The following is a 12,661-nucleotide window of genomic DNA, read 5'->3' as shown; positions in this document are numbered from 1 at the left end:
AGGCTGGACTGTTCCCATGGGGGTCAGGGTCAAGACTGATTTGCATATGGCTGAGTCCAAACTGGAATGGCATGGCAAGCAAAAAAACTGATGGATTAAACCCAGATCTGTGATTAGGGTGACTTTTTGATTTGCTCTGCTTTCCGTCCATTATCTGTTGTTTTTGCATTTGTCGCCCCAAGTGGTAAGGGTATGCCCAGACGTAGTTCCCGTGCTTGCTATGCCACCAGATTCAAGCTAGCCTGGCTGATGAAGGGTGATACCCTGAAACCGGTCGCAGGATGCTTGTTTCTGGTCCAGGGAAGACCTGGCCTGGCAGTTCGGGCTGGACTGTTCCCATGGGGGTCAGGGTCAAGACTGATTTGCATATGGCTGAGTCCAAACTGGAATGGCATGGCAAGCAAAAAAACTGATGGATTAAACCCAGATCTGTGACTAGTGGTGACTTTTTGATTTGCTCTGCATTCCGTCCATTCTCTGTTGTTTTTGCATTTGTCGGCCCAAGTGGTAAGGTTATGCCCAGATGGGGGTCCTGTGCTTGCTATGCCACCAGATTCAAGCTAGCCTGGCTGATGAAAGGTTATACCCTGAAACCAGTCCCAGGATACTTGTTTCTGGCCCAGGGAAGACCTGGCCTGGCAGTTTGGGCTGGACTGTTCCCATGAGGGTCAGGGTCAAGACTGATTTGCATATGGCTGAGTCCAAACTGGAATGGCATGGCAAGCAAAAAACTGATGGATTAAACCCAGATATGTGACTAGCGGTGAATGTTTGATTTCCTCAGCATTTGGTCCATTATCTGTTGTTTTTGCATTTGTCGCCCAAGCGGGAAGGGTATGCCCAGACGTAGGTCCTGTGCTTGCTATGCTACCAGATTCAAGCTAGCCTGGCTGATGAAGGATGATACCCTGAAACCGGTCCCAGGATGCTTGTTTCTGGTACAGGGAAGACCTGGCCTGACAGTTTGGGCTAGACTGTTCCTTTGGGGAACAGGGTCAAGACTGATTTGCACATGGCTGAGTCCAAACTGGAATGGCATGGCAAGCAAAAAAACTGATGGATTAAACCCAGATCTGTGACTGGCGGTGAATGTTTGATTTGCTCTGCATTTCGTCCATTATCTGTTGTTTTTGCATTTGTCACCCAAGCGGGAAGGGTATGCCCAGACGTAGGTCCTGTGCTTGCTATGCCACCAGATTCAAGCTAGCCTGGCTGATGAAGGGTGATACCCTGAAACCGGTCGCAGGATGCTTGTTTCTGGTCCAGGGAAGACCTGGACTGGCAGTTCAGGCTGGACTGTTCCCATGGGGTTCAGGGTCAAGACTGATTTGCATATGGCTGAGTCCAAACTGGAATGGCATGGCAAGCAAAAAAAACTGATGGATTACACCCAGATCTGTGACTAGGGGTGACTTTTTGATTTGCTCTGCTTTCCGTCCATTATCTGTTGTTTTTGCATTTGTCGCCCCAAGTGGTAAGGGTATGCCCAGGTGTGGTTCCTGTGCTTGCTATGCCACCAGATTCAAGCTAGCCTGGCTGATGAAAGGTTATACCCTGAAACCAGTCCCAGGATGCTTGTTTCTGGTCCAGGGAAGACCTGGCCTGGCAGTTTGGGCTGGCCTGTTCCCATGAGGGTCAGGGTCAAGACTGATTTGCATATGGCTGAGTCCAAACTGGAACGGCATGGCAAGCAAAAAACTGATGGATTAAACCCAGATCTGTGACTGGCGGTGAATGTGTTATTTGCTCTGCATTTCATCCATTATCTGTTGTTTTTGCATTTGTCGCCCAAGCGGGAAGGGTATGCCCAGACGTAGGTCCTGTGCTTGCTATGCCACCAGATTCAAGCTAGCCTGGCTGATGAAGGATGATACCTTGAAACCGGTCCCAGGATGCTTGTTTCTGGTGCAGGGAAGACCTGGCCTGACAGTTTGGGCTAGACTGTTCCTATGGGGAACAGGGTCAAGACTGATTTGCATATGGCTGAGTCCAAACTGGAACGGCATGGCAAGCAAAAAACTGATGGATTAAACCCAGATCTGTGACTGGAGGTGAATGTTTGATTTGCTCTGCATTTCGTCCATTATCTGTTGTTTTTGCATTTGTCGCCCAAGCGGGAAGGGTATGCCCAGACGTAGGTCCTGTGCTTGCTATGCCACCAGATTCCAGCTAGCCTGGCTGATGAGGGATGATACCCTAAAACCAGTCCCAGGATGCTTGTTTCTGGTGCAGGGAAGACCTGGCCTGACAGTTTGGGCTAGACTGTTCCTATGGGGAACAGGTTCAAGACTGATTTGGATATGGCTGAGTCCAAACTGGAATGGCATGGCAAGCAAAAAAACTGATGGATTAAACCCAGATCTGTGACTGGGGGTGAATGTTTGATTTGCTCTGCATTCCGTCCATTCTCTGTTGTTTTTGCATTTGCCGCCCCAAGCGGGAAGGGTATGCCCAGATGTGGGTCCCATGCCTTCTATGCCACCAGATTCAAGCTAGACTGGCTGATGAAGTGTGATACCCTGAAACCGGTCCCAGGACGCTTGTTTCTGGTCCAGGGAAGACCTGGCCTGGCAGTTCAGGCTGGACTGTTCCCATGGGGGTCAGGTTCAAGACTGATTTGCATATGGCTGAGTCCAAACTGGAATGGCATGGCAAGCAAAAAAACTGATGGATTAAACCCAGATCTGTGACTCGGGGTGACTTTTTGATTTGCTCTGCTTTCCGTCCATTATCTGTTGTTTTTGCGTTTGTCGGCCCAAGTGGTAAGGGTATGTCCAGACGTGGTTCCCGTGCTTGCTATGCCACCAGATTCAAGCTAGCCTGGCTGATGAAGGGTGATACCCTGAAATCGGTCACAGGATGCTTGTTTCTGGTCCAGGGAAGACCTGGCCTGGCAGTTCAGGCTGGACTGTTCCCATGGGGGTCAGGGTCAAGACTGATTTGCATATGGCTGAGTCCAAACTGGAATGGCATGTTAAGCAAAAAAATGTTGGATTAAACCCAGATCTGTGACTGGGGGTGAATGTTTGATTTGCTCTGCATTCCATCCATTCTCTGTTGTTTTTGCATTTGCCGCCCCAAGCGGGAAGGGTATGCCCAGATGTGGGTCCTGTGCTTGCTATGCCACCAGATTCAAGCTAGCCTGGCTGATGAAGGGTGATACCCTGAAACCAGTCCCAGGATGCTTGTTTCTGGTCCAGGGAAGACCTGGCCTGGCAGTTCAGGCTGGACTGTTCCCATGGGGGTCAGGGTCAAGACTGATTTGCATATGGCTGAGTCCAAACTGGAATGGCATGTTAAGCAAAAAACTGATGGATTAAACCCAATCTGTGACTGGTGGTGAATGTTTGATTTGCTTTGCATTTCGTCCATTATCTGTTGTTTTTACATTTGTTGCCCAAGCGGGAAGGGTATGCCCAGACGTAGGTCCTGTGCTTGCTATGCACCAGATTCAAGCTAGTCTGGCTGATGAAGGGTGATACCCTGAAACCGGTCCCAGGATGCTTGTTTCTGGTGCAGGGAAGACCTGGCCTGACAGTTTGGGCTAGACTGTTCCTACGGGGAACAGGGTCAAGACTGATTTGCATATGGCTGAGTCCAAACTGGAATGGCATGGCAAGCAAAAAAACTGATGGATTAAACCCAGATCTGTGACTGGGGGTGAATGTTTGATTTGCTCTGCATTCCATCCATTCTCTGTTGTTTTTGCATTTGCCGCCCCAAGCGGGAAGGGTATGCCAGATGTGGGTCCTCTGCTTGCTATGCCACCAGATTCAAGCTAGCCTGGCTGATGAAGGGTGATACCCTGAAACCAGTACCAGGATGCTTGTTTCTGGTCCAGGGAATACCTGGCCTGGCAGTTCAGGCTGGACTGTTCCCATGGGGGTCAGGGTCAAGACTGATTTGCATATGGCTGAGTCCAAACTGGAATGGCATGTTAAGCAAAAACTGATGGATTAAACCAGATCTGTGACTGGTGGTGAATGTTTGATTTGCTTTGCATTTCGTCCATTATCTGTTGTTTTTACATTTGTTTGCCCAAGCGGGAAGGGTATGCCCAGACGTAGGTCCTGTGCTTGCTATGCACCAGATTCAAGCTAGTCTGGCTGATGAAGGGTGATACCCTGAAACCGGTCCCAGGATGCTTGTTTCTGGTGCAGGGAAGACCTGGCCTGACAGTTTGGGCTAGACTGTTCCCATGGGGAACAGGGTCAAGACTGATTTGCATATGGCTGAGTCCAAACTGGAATGGCATGGCAAGCAAAAAAACTGATGGATTAAACCCAGATCTGTGACTGGGAGTGAATGTTTGATTTGCTCTGCATTCCGTCCATTCTCTGTTGTTTTTGCATTTGCCGCCCCAAGCGGGAAGGGTATGCCCAGATGTGGGTCCCGTGCTTGCTATGCCACCAGATTCAAGCTAGCCTGGCTGATGAAGGGTGATACCCTGAATCCGGTCCCAGGATGCTACTTTCTGGTCCAGGGAAGACCTGGCCTGGCAGTTCGGCTGGACTGTTCCCATGGGGGTCAGGGTCAAGACTGATTTGCATATGGCTGAGTCCAAACTGGAATGGCATGGCAAGCAAAAAAAACTGATGGATTAAACCCAGATCTGTGACTAGGGGTGACTTTTTGATTTGCTCTGCTTTCCGTCCATTATCTGTTGTTTTTGCATTTGTCGCCCCAAGTGGTAAGTGTATGCCCAGATGTGGGTCCTGTGCTTGCTATGCCACCAGATTCAAGCTAGCCTGGCTGATGAAAGGTTATACTCTGAAACCAGTCCCAGGATGCTTGTTTCTGGTCCAGGGAAGACCTGGCCTGGCAGTTTTGGCTGGACTGTTCCCATGAGGGTCAGGGTCAAGACTGATTTGCATATGGCTGAGTCCAAACTGGAACGGCATGGCAAGCAAAAAACTGATGGATTAAACCCAGATCTGTGACTGGCGGTGAATGTGTTATTTGCTCTACATTCGTCCATTATCTGTTGTTTTTGCATTTGTCGCCCAAGCGGGAAGGGTATGCCCAGACGTAGGTCCTGTGCTTGCTATGCCACCAGATTCAAGCTAGCCTGGCTGATGAAGGATGATACCCTGAAGCCGGTCCCAGGATGCTTGTTTCTGGTGCAGGGAAGACCAGGCCTGACAGTTTGGGCTAGACTGTTCCTATGGGGAAAAGGGTCAAGACTGATTTGCATATGGCTGAGTCCAAACTGGAATGGCATGGCAAGCAAAAAACTGATGGATTAAACCCAGATCTGTGACTGGCGGTGAATGTTTGATTTGCTCTGCATTTCGTCCATTATCTGTTGTTTTTGCATTTGTCGCCCAAGCGGGAAGGGTATGCCCAGACGTAGGTCCTGTGCTTGCTATGCCACCAGATTCAAGCTAGTCTGGCTGATGAAGGATGATACCCTGAAACCGGTCCCAGGATGCTTGTTTCTGGTGCAGGGAAGACCTGGCCTGACAGTTTGGGCTAGACTGTTCCTATGGGGAACAGGGTCAAGACTGATTTGCATATGCTGAGTCCAAACTGGAATGGCATGGCAAGCAAAAAAAACTGATGGATTAAATCCAGATCTGTGACTGGGAGTGAATGTTTGATTTGCTCTGCATTCCGTCCATTCTCTGTTGTTTTTGCATTTGCCGCCCCAAGCGGGAAGGGTATGCTCAGATGTGGGTCCCATGCTTTCTATGCCACCAGATTCAAGCTAGGCTGGCTGATGAAGTGTGATACCCTGAAACCGGTCCCAGGATGCTTGTTTCTGGTCCAGGGAAGACCTGGCCTGGCAGTTCAGGCTGGACTGTTCCCATGGGGGTCAGGGTCAAGACTGATTTGCATATGGCTGAGTCCAAACTGGAATGGCATGGCAAGCAAAAAAACTGATGGATTAAACCCAGATCTGTGATTAGGGTGACTTTTTGATTTGCTCTGCTTTCCGTCCATTATCTGTTGTTTTTGCATTTGTCGCCCCAAGTGGTAAGGGTATGCCCAGACGTAGTTCCCGTGCTTGCTATGCCACCAGATTCAAGCTAGCCTGGCTGATGAAGGGTGATACCCTGAAACCGGTCGCAGGATGCTTGTTTCTGGTCCAGGGAAGACCTGGCCTGGCAGTTCGGGCTGGACTGTTCCCATGGGGGTCAGGGTCAAGACTGATTTGCATATGGCTGAGTCCAAACTGGAATGGCATGGCAAGCAAAAAAACTGATGGATTAAACCCAGATCTGTGACTAGTGGTGACTTTTTGATTTGCTCTGCATTCCGTCCATTCTCTGTTGTTTTTGCATTTGTCGGCCCAAGTGGTAAGGTTATGCCCAGATGGGGGTCCTGTGCTTGCTATGCCACCAGATTCAAGCTAGCCTGGCTGATGAAAGGTTATACCTGAAACCAGTCCCAGGATACTTGTTTCTGGCCCAGGGAAGACCTGGCCTGGCAGTTTGGGCTGGACTGTTCCCATGAGGGTCAGGGTCAAGACTGATTTGCATATGGCTGAGTCCAAACTGGAATGGCATGGCAAGCAAAAAACTGATGGATTAAACCCAGATATGTGACTAGCGGTGAATGTTTGATTTCCTCAGCATTTGGTCCATTATCTGTTGTTTTTGCATTTGTCGCCCAAGCGGGAAGGGTATGCCCAGACGTAGGTCCTGTGCTTGCTATGCTACCAGATTCAAGCTAGCCTGGCTGATGAAGGATGATACCCTGAAACCGTCCCAGGATGCTTGTTTCTGGTACAGGGAAGACCTGGCCTGACAGTTTGGGCTAGACTGTTCCTTTGGGGAACAGGGTCAAGACTGATTTGCACATGGCTGAGTCCAAACTGGAATGGCATGGCAAGCAAAAAAAACTGATGGATTAAACCCAGATCTGTGACTGGCGGTGAATGTTTGATTTGCTCTGCATTTCGTCCATTATCTGTTGTTTTTGCATTTGTCACCCAAGCGGGAAGGGTATGCCCAGACGTAGGTCCTGTGCTTGCTATGCCACCAGATTCAAGCTAGCCTGGCTGATGAAGGGTGATACCCTGAAACCGGTCGCAGGATGCTTGTTTCTGGTCCAGGGAAGACCTGGACTGGCAGTTCAGGCTGGACTGTTCCCATGGGGTTCAGGGTCAAGACTGATTTGCATATGGCTGAGTCCAAACTGAATGGCATGGCAAGCAAAAAAAACTGATGGATTACACCCAGATCTGTGACTAGGGGTGACTTTTGATTTGCTCTGCTTTCCGTCCATTATCTGTTGTTTTTGCATTTGTCGCCCCAAGTGGTAAGGGTATGCCCAGGTGTGGTTCCTGTGCTTGCTATGCCACCAGATTCAAGCTAGCCTGGCTGATGAAAGGTTATACCCTGAAACCAGTCCCAGATGCTTGTTTCTGGTCCAGGGAAGACCTGGCCTGGCAGTTTGGGCTGGCCTGTTCCCATGAGGGTCAGGGTCAAGACTGATTTGCATATGGCTGAGTCCAAACTGGAACGGCATGGCAAGCAAAAAAACTGATGGATTAAACCCAGATCTGTGACTGGCGGTGAATGTGTTATTTGCTCTGCATTTCATCCATTATCTGTTGTTTTTGCATTTGTCGCCCAAGCGGGAAGGGTATGCCCAGACGTAGGTCCTGTGCTTGCTATGCCACCAGATTCAAGCTAGCCTGGCTGATGAAGGATGATACCTTGAAACCGGTCCCAGGATGCTTGTTTCTGGTGCAGGGAAGACCTGGCCTGACAGTTTGGGCTAGACTGTTCCTATGGGGAACACAGGGTCAAGACTGATTTGCATATGGCTGAGTCCAAACTGGAACGGCATGGCAAGCAAAAAACTGATGGATTAAACCCAGATCTGTGACTGGAGGTGAATGTTTGATTTGCTCTGCATTTCGTCCATTATCTGTTGTTTTTGCATTTGTCGCCCAAGCGGGAAGGGTATGCCCAGACGTAGGTCCTGTGCTTGCTATGCCACCAGATTCCAGCTAGCCTGGCTGATGAGGGATGATACCCTAAAACCAGTCCCAGGATGCTTGTTTCTGGTGCAGGGAAGACCTGGCCTGACAGTTTGGGCTAGACTGTTCCTATGGGGAACAGGTTCAAGACTGATTTGGATATGGCTGAGTCCAAACTGGAATGGCATGGCAAGCAAAAAAACTGATGGATTAAACCCAGATCTGTGACTGGGGGTGAATGTTTGATTTGCTCTGCATTCCGTCCATTCTCTGTTGTTTTTGCATTTGCCGCCCCAAGCGGGAAGGGTATGCCCAGATGTGGGTCCCATGCCTTCTATGCCACCAGATTCAAGCTAGACTGGCTGATGAAGTGTGATACCCTGAAACCGGTCCCAGGACGCTTGTTTCTGGTCCAGGGAAGACCTGGCCTGGCAGTTCAGGCTGGACTGTTCCCATGGGGGTCAGGTTCAAGACTGATTTGCATATGGCTGAGTCCAAACTGGAATGGCATGGCAAGCAAAAAAACTGATGGATTAAACCCAGATCTGTGACTCGGGGTGACTTTTTGATTTGCTCTGCTTTCCGTCCATTATCTGTTGTTTTTGCGTTTGTCGGCCCAAGTGGTAAGGGTATGTCCAGACGTGGTTCCTGTGCTTGCTATGCCACCAGATTCAAGCTAGCCTGGCTGATGAAGGGTGATACCCTGAAATCGGTCACAGGATGCTTGTTCCTGGTCCAGGGAAGACCTGGCCTGGCAGTTCAGGCTGGACTGTTCCCATGGGGGTCAGGGTCAAGACTGATTTGCATATGGCTGAGTCCAAACTGGAATGGCATGTTAAGCAAAAAAATGTTGGATTAAACCCAGATCTGTGACTGGGGGTGAATGTTTGATTTGCTCTGCATTCCATCCATTCTCTGTTGTTTTTGCATTTGCCGCCCCAAGCGGGAAGGGTATGCCCAGATGTGGGTCCTGTGCTTGCTATGCCACCAGATTCAAGCTAGCCTGGCTGATGAAGGGTGATACCCTGAAACCAGTCCCAGGATGCTTGTTTCTGGTCCAGGGAAGACCTGGCCTGGCAGTTCAGGCTGGACTGTTCCCATGGGGGTCAGGGTCAAGACTGATTTGCATATGGCTGAGTCCAAACTGGAATGGCATGTTATGCAAAAAACTGATGGATTAAACCCAGATCTGTGACTGGTGGTGAATGTTTGATTTGCTTTGCATTTCGTCCATTATCTGTTGTTTTTACATTTGTTGCCCAAGCGGGAAGGGTATGCCCAGACGTAGGTCCTGTGCTTGCTATGCACCAGATTCAAGCTAGTCTGGCTGATGAAGGGTGATACCCTGAAACCGGTCCCAGGATGCTTGTTTCTGGTGCAGGGAAGACCTGGCCTGACAGTTTGGGCTAGACTGTTCCTACGGGGAACAGGGTCAAGACTGATTTGCATATGGCTGAGTCCAAACTGGAATGGCATGGCAAGCAAAAAAACTGATGGATTAAACCCAGATCTGTGACTGGGGGTGAATGTTTGATTTGCTCTGCATTCCATCCATTCTCTGTTGTTTTTGCATTTGCCGCCCCAAGCGGGAAGGGTATGCCCAGATGTGGGTCCTCTGCTTGCTATGCCACCAGATTCAAGCTAGCCTGGCTGATGAAGGGTGATACCCTGAAACCAGTACCAGGATGCTTGTTTCTGGTCCAGGGAATACCTGGCCTGGCAGTTCAGGCTGGACTGTTCCCATGGGGGTCAGGGTCAAGACTGATTTGCATATGGCTGAGTCCAAACTGGAATGGCATGTTAAGCAAAAACTGATGGATTAAACCCAGATCTGTGACTGGTGGTGAATGTTTGATTTGCTTTGCATTTCGTCCATTATCTGTTGTTTTTACATTTGTTGCCCAAGCGGGAAGGGTATGCCCAGACGTAGGTCCTGTGCTTGCTATGCACCAGATTCAAGCTAGTCTGGCTGATGAAGGGTGATACCCTGAAACCGGTCCCAGGATGCTTGTTTCTGGTGCAGGGAAGACCTGGCCTGACAGTTTGGGCTAGACTGTTCCCATGGGGAACAGGGTCAAGACTGATTTGCATATGGCTGAGTCCAAACTGGAATGGCATGGCAAGTAAAAAAACTGATGGATTAAACCCAGATCTGTGACTGGGAGTGAATGTTTGATTTGCTCTGCATTCCGTCCATTCTCTGTTGTTTTTGCATTTGCCGCCCCAAGCGGGAAGGGTATGCCCAGATGTGGGTCCCGTGCTTGCTATGCCACCAGATTCAAGCTAGCCTGGCTGATGAAGGGTGATACCCTGAATCCGGTCCCAGGATGCTACTTTCTGGTCCAGGGAAGACCTGGCCTGGCAGTTCGGGCTGGACTGTTCCCATGGGGGTCAGGGTCAAGACTGATTTGCATATGGCTGAGTCCAAACTGGAATGGCATGGCAAGCAAAAAAACTGATGGATTAAACCCAGATCTGTGACTCGGGGTGACTTTTTGATTTGCTCTGCTTTCCGTCCATTATCTGTTGTTTTTGCATTTGTTGCCCAAGTGGTAAGGGTATGCCCAGACGTGGTTCCCGTGCTTGCCATGCCACCAGATTCAAGCTAGCCTGGCTGATGAAGGGTGATACCCTGAAACCGGTCGCAGGATGCTTGTTTCTGGTCCAGGGAAGACCTGGCCTGGCAGTTCGGGCTGGACTGTTCCCATGGGGGTCAGGGTCAAGACTGATTTGCATATGGCTGAGTCCAAACTGGAATGGCATGGCAAGCAAAAAAACTGATGGATTAAACCCAGATCTGTGACTAGGGGTGACTTTTTGATTTGCTCTGCTTTCCGTCCATTATCTGTTGTTTTTGCATTTGTCGCCCCAAGTGGTAAGGGTATGCCCAGATGTGGGTCCTGTGCTTGCTATGCCACCAGATTCAAGCTAGCCTGGCTGATGAAAGGTTATACCCTGAAACTAGTCCCAGGATGCTTGTTTCTGGTCCAGGGAAGACCTGGCCTGGCAGTTCGGGCTGGACAGTTCCCATGGGGGTCAGGGTCAAGACTGATTTGCATATGGCTAAGTCCAAACTGGAATGGCATGGCAAGCAAAAAACTGATGGATTAAACCCAGATCTGTGACTGGCGGTGAATGTTTGATTTGCTCTGCATTTCGTCCATTATCTGTTGTTTTTGCATTTGTCACCCAAGCGGGAAGGGTATGCCCAGACGTAGGTCCTGTGCTTGCTATGCCACCAGATTCAAGCTAGCCTGGCTGATGAAGGGTGATACCCTGGAACGGGTCCCAGGATGCTTGTTTCTGGTGCAGGGAAGACCTGGCCTGACAGTTTGGGCTAGACTGTTCCCATGGGGAACAGGGTCAAGACTGATTTGCATATGGCTGAGTCCAAACTGGAATGGCATGGCAAGCAAAAAAACTGATGGATTAAACCCAATCTGTGACTGCGGGTGAATGTTTGATTTGCTCTGCATTCCGTCCATTCTCTGTTGTTTTTGCATTTGCCGCCCCAAGCGGGAAGGGTATGCCCAGATGTGGGTCCTGTGCTTGCTATGCCACCAGATTCAAGCTAGCCTGGCTGATGAAGGGTGATACCCTGAAACCAGTCCCAGGATGCTTGATTCTGGTCCAGGGAAGACCTGGCCTGGCAGTTTGGGCTGGACTGTTCCCATGGGGGTCAGGGTCAAGACTGATTTGCATATGGCTGAGTCCAAACTGGAATGGCATGGCAAGCAAAAAACTGATGGATTAAACCCTGATCTGTGACTAGCGGTGAATGTTTGATTTGCTTTGCATTTCGTCCATTATCTGTTGTTTTTACATTTGTTGCCCAAGCGGGAAGGGTATGCCCAGACGTAGGTCCTGTGCTTGCTATGCACCAGATTCAAGCTAGTCTGGCTGATGAAGGGTGATACCCTCAAACCGGTCCCAGGATGCTTGTTTCTGGTGCATGGAAGACCTGGCCTGACAGTTTGGGCTAGACTGTTCCCATGGGGAACAGGGTCAAGACTGATTTGCATATGGCTGAGTCCAAACTGGAATGGCATGGCAAGCAAAAAAACTGATGGATTAAACCCAGATCTGTGACTGGGAGTGAATGTTTGATTTGCTCTGCATTCCGTCCATTCTCTGTTGTTTTTGCATTTGCCGCCCCAAGCGGGAAGGGTATGCGCAGATGTGGGTCCCGTGCTTGCTATGCCGCCAGATTTAAGCTAGCCTGGCTGATGAAGGGTGATACCCTGAAACCGGTCCCAGGATGCTAGTTTCTGGTCCAGGGAAGACCTGGCCTGGCAGTTCGGGCTGGACTGTTCCCATGGGGGTCAGGGTCAAGACTGATTTGCATATGGCTGAGTCCAAACTAGAATGGCATGACAAGCAAAAAAACTGATGGATTAAACCCAGATCCGTGACTGGGGATGAATGTTTGATTTGCTCTGCATTCCATCCATTATCTGTTGTTTTTGCACTTTCTTGTTTTGCACACTTTCTAGTGTGTTCACCTCAACGTCAAAGGGTGCCAAAAAGATTCTACCAAATAAAAACTATGATGAAAAGATGTTCTTTTACATGAAGAGCATTCAATAATGAGGGATGACAAATCATCAGCAAACCTAAAAAACTGTGTCTTGTTTTCTCATTTTCACATGCTTTCACCAAATAATATGGATCCAGTCCAAAAACACAGTTGTGCTGTACTTAACATAATCCATTTCTTATTCCACCAAATTA

Source organism: Pleurodeles waltl, chromosome 10 (genome assembly GCF_031143425.1).
Source record: "Pleurodeles waltl isolate 20211129_DDA chromosome 10, aPleWal1.hap1.20221129, whole genome shotgun sequence".
Classification (NCBI taxonomy): Eukaryota; Metazoa; Chordata; class Amphibia; order Caudata; family Salamandridae; genus Pleurodeles; species Pleurodeles waltl.
Note: the sequence above shows the minus strand (reverse complement) of the source record.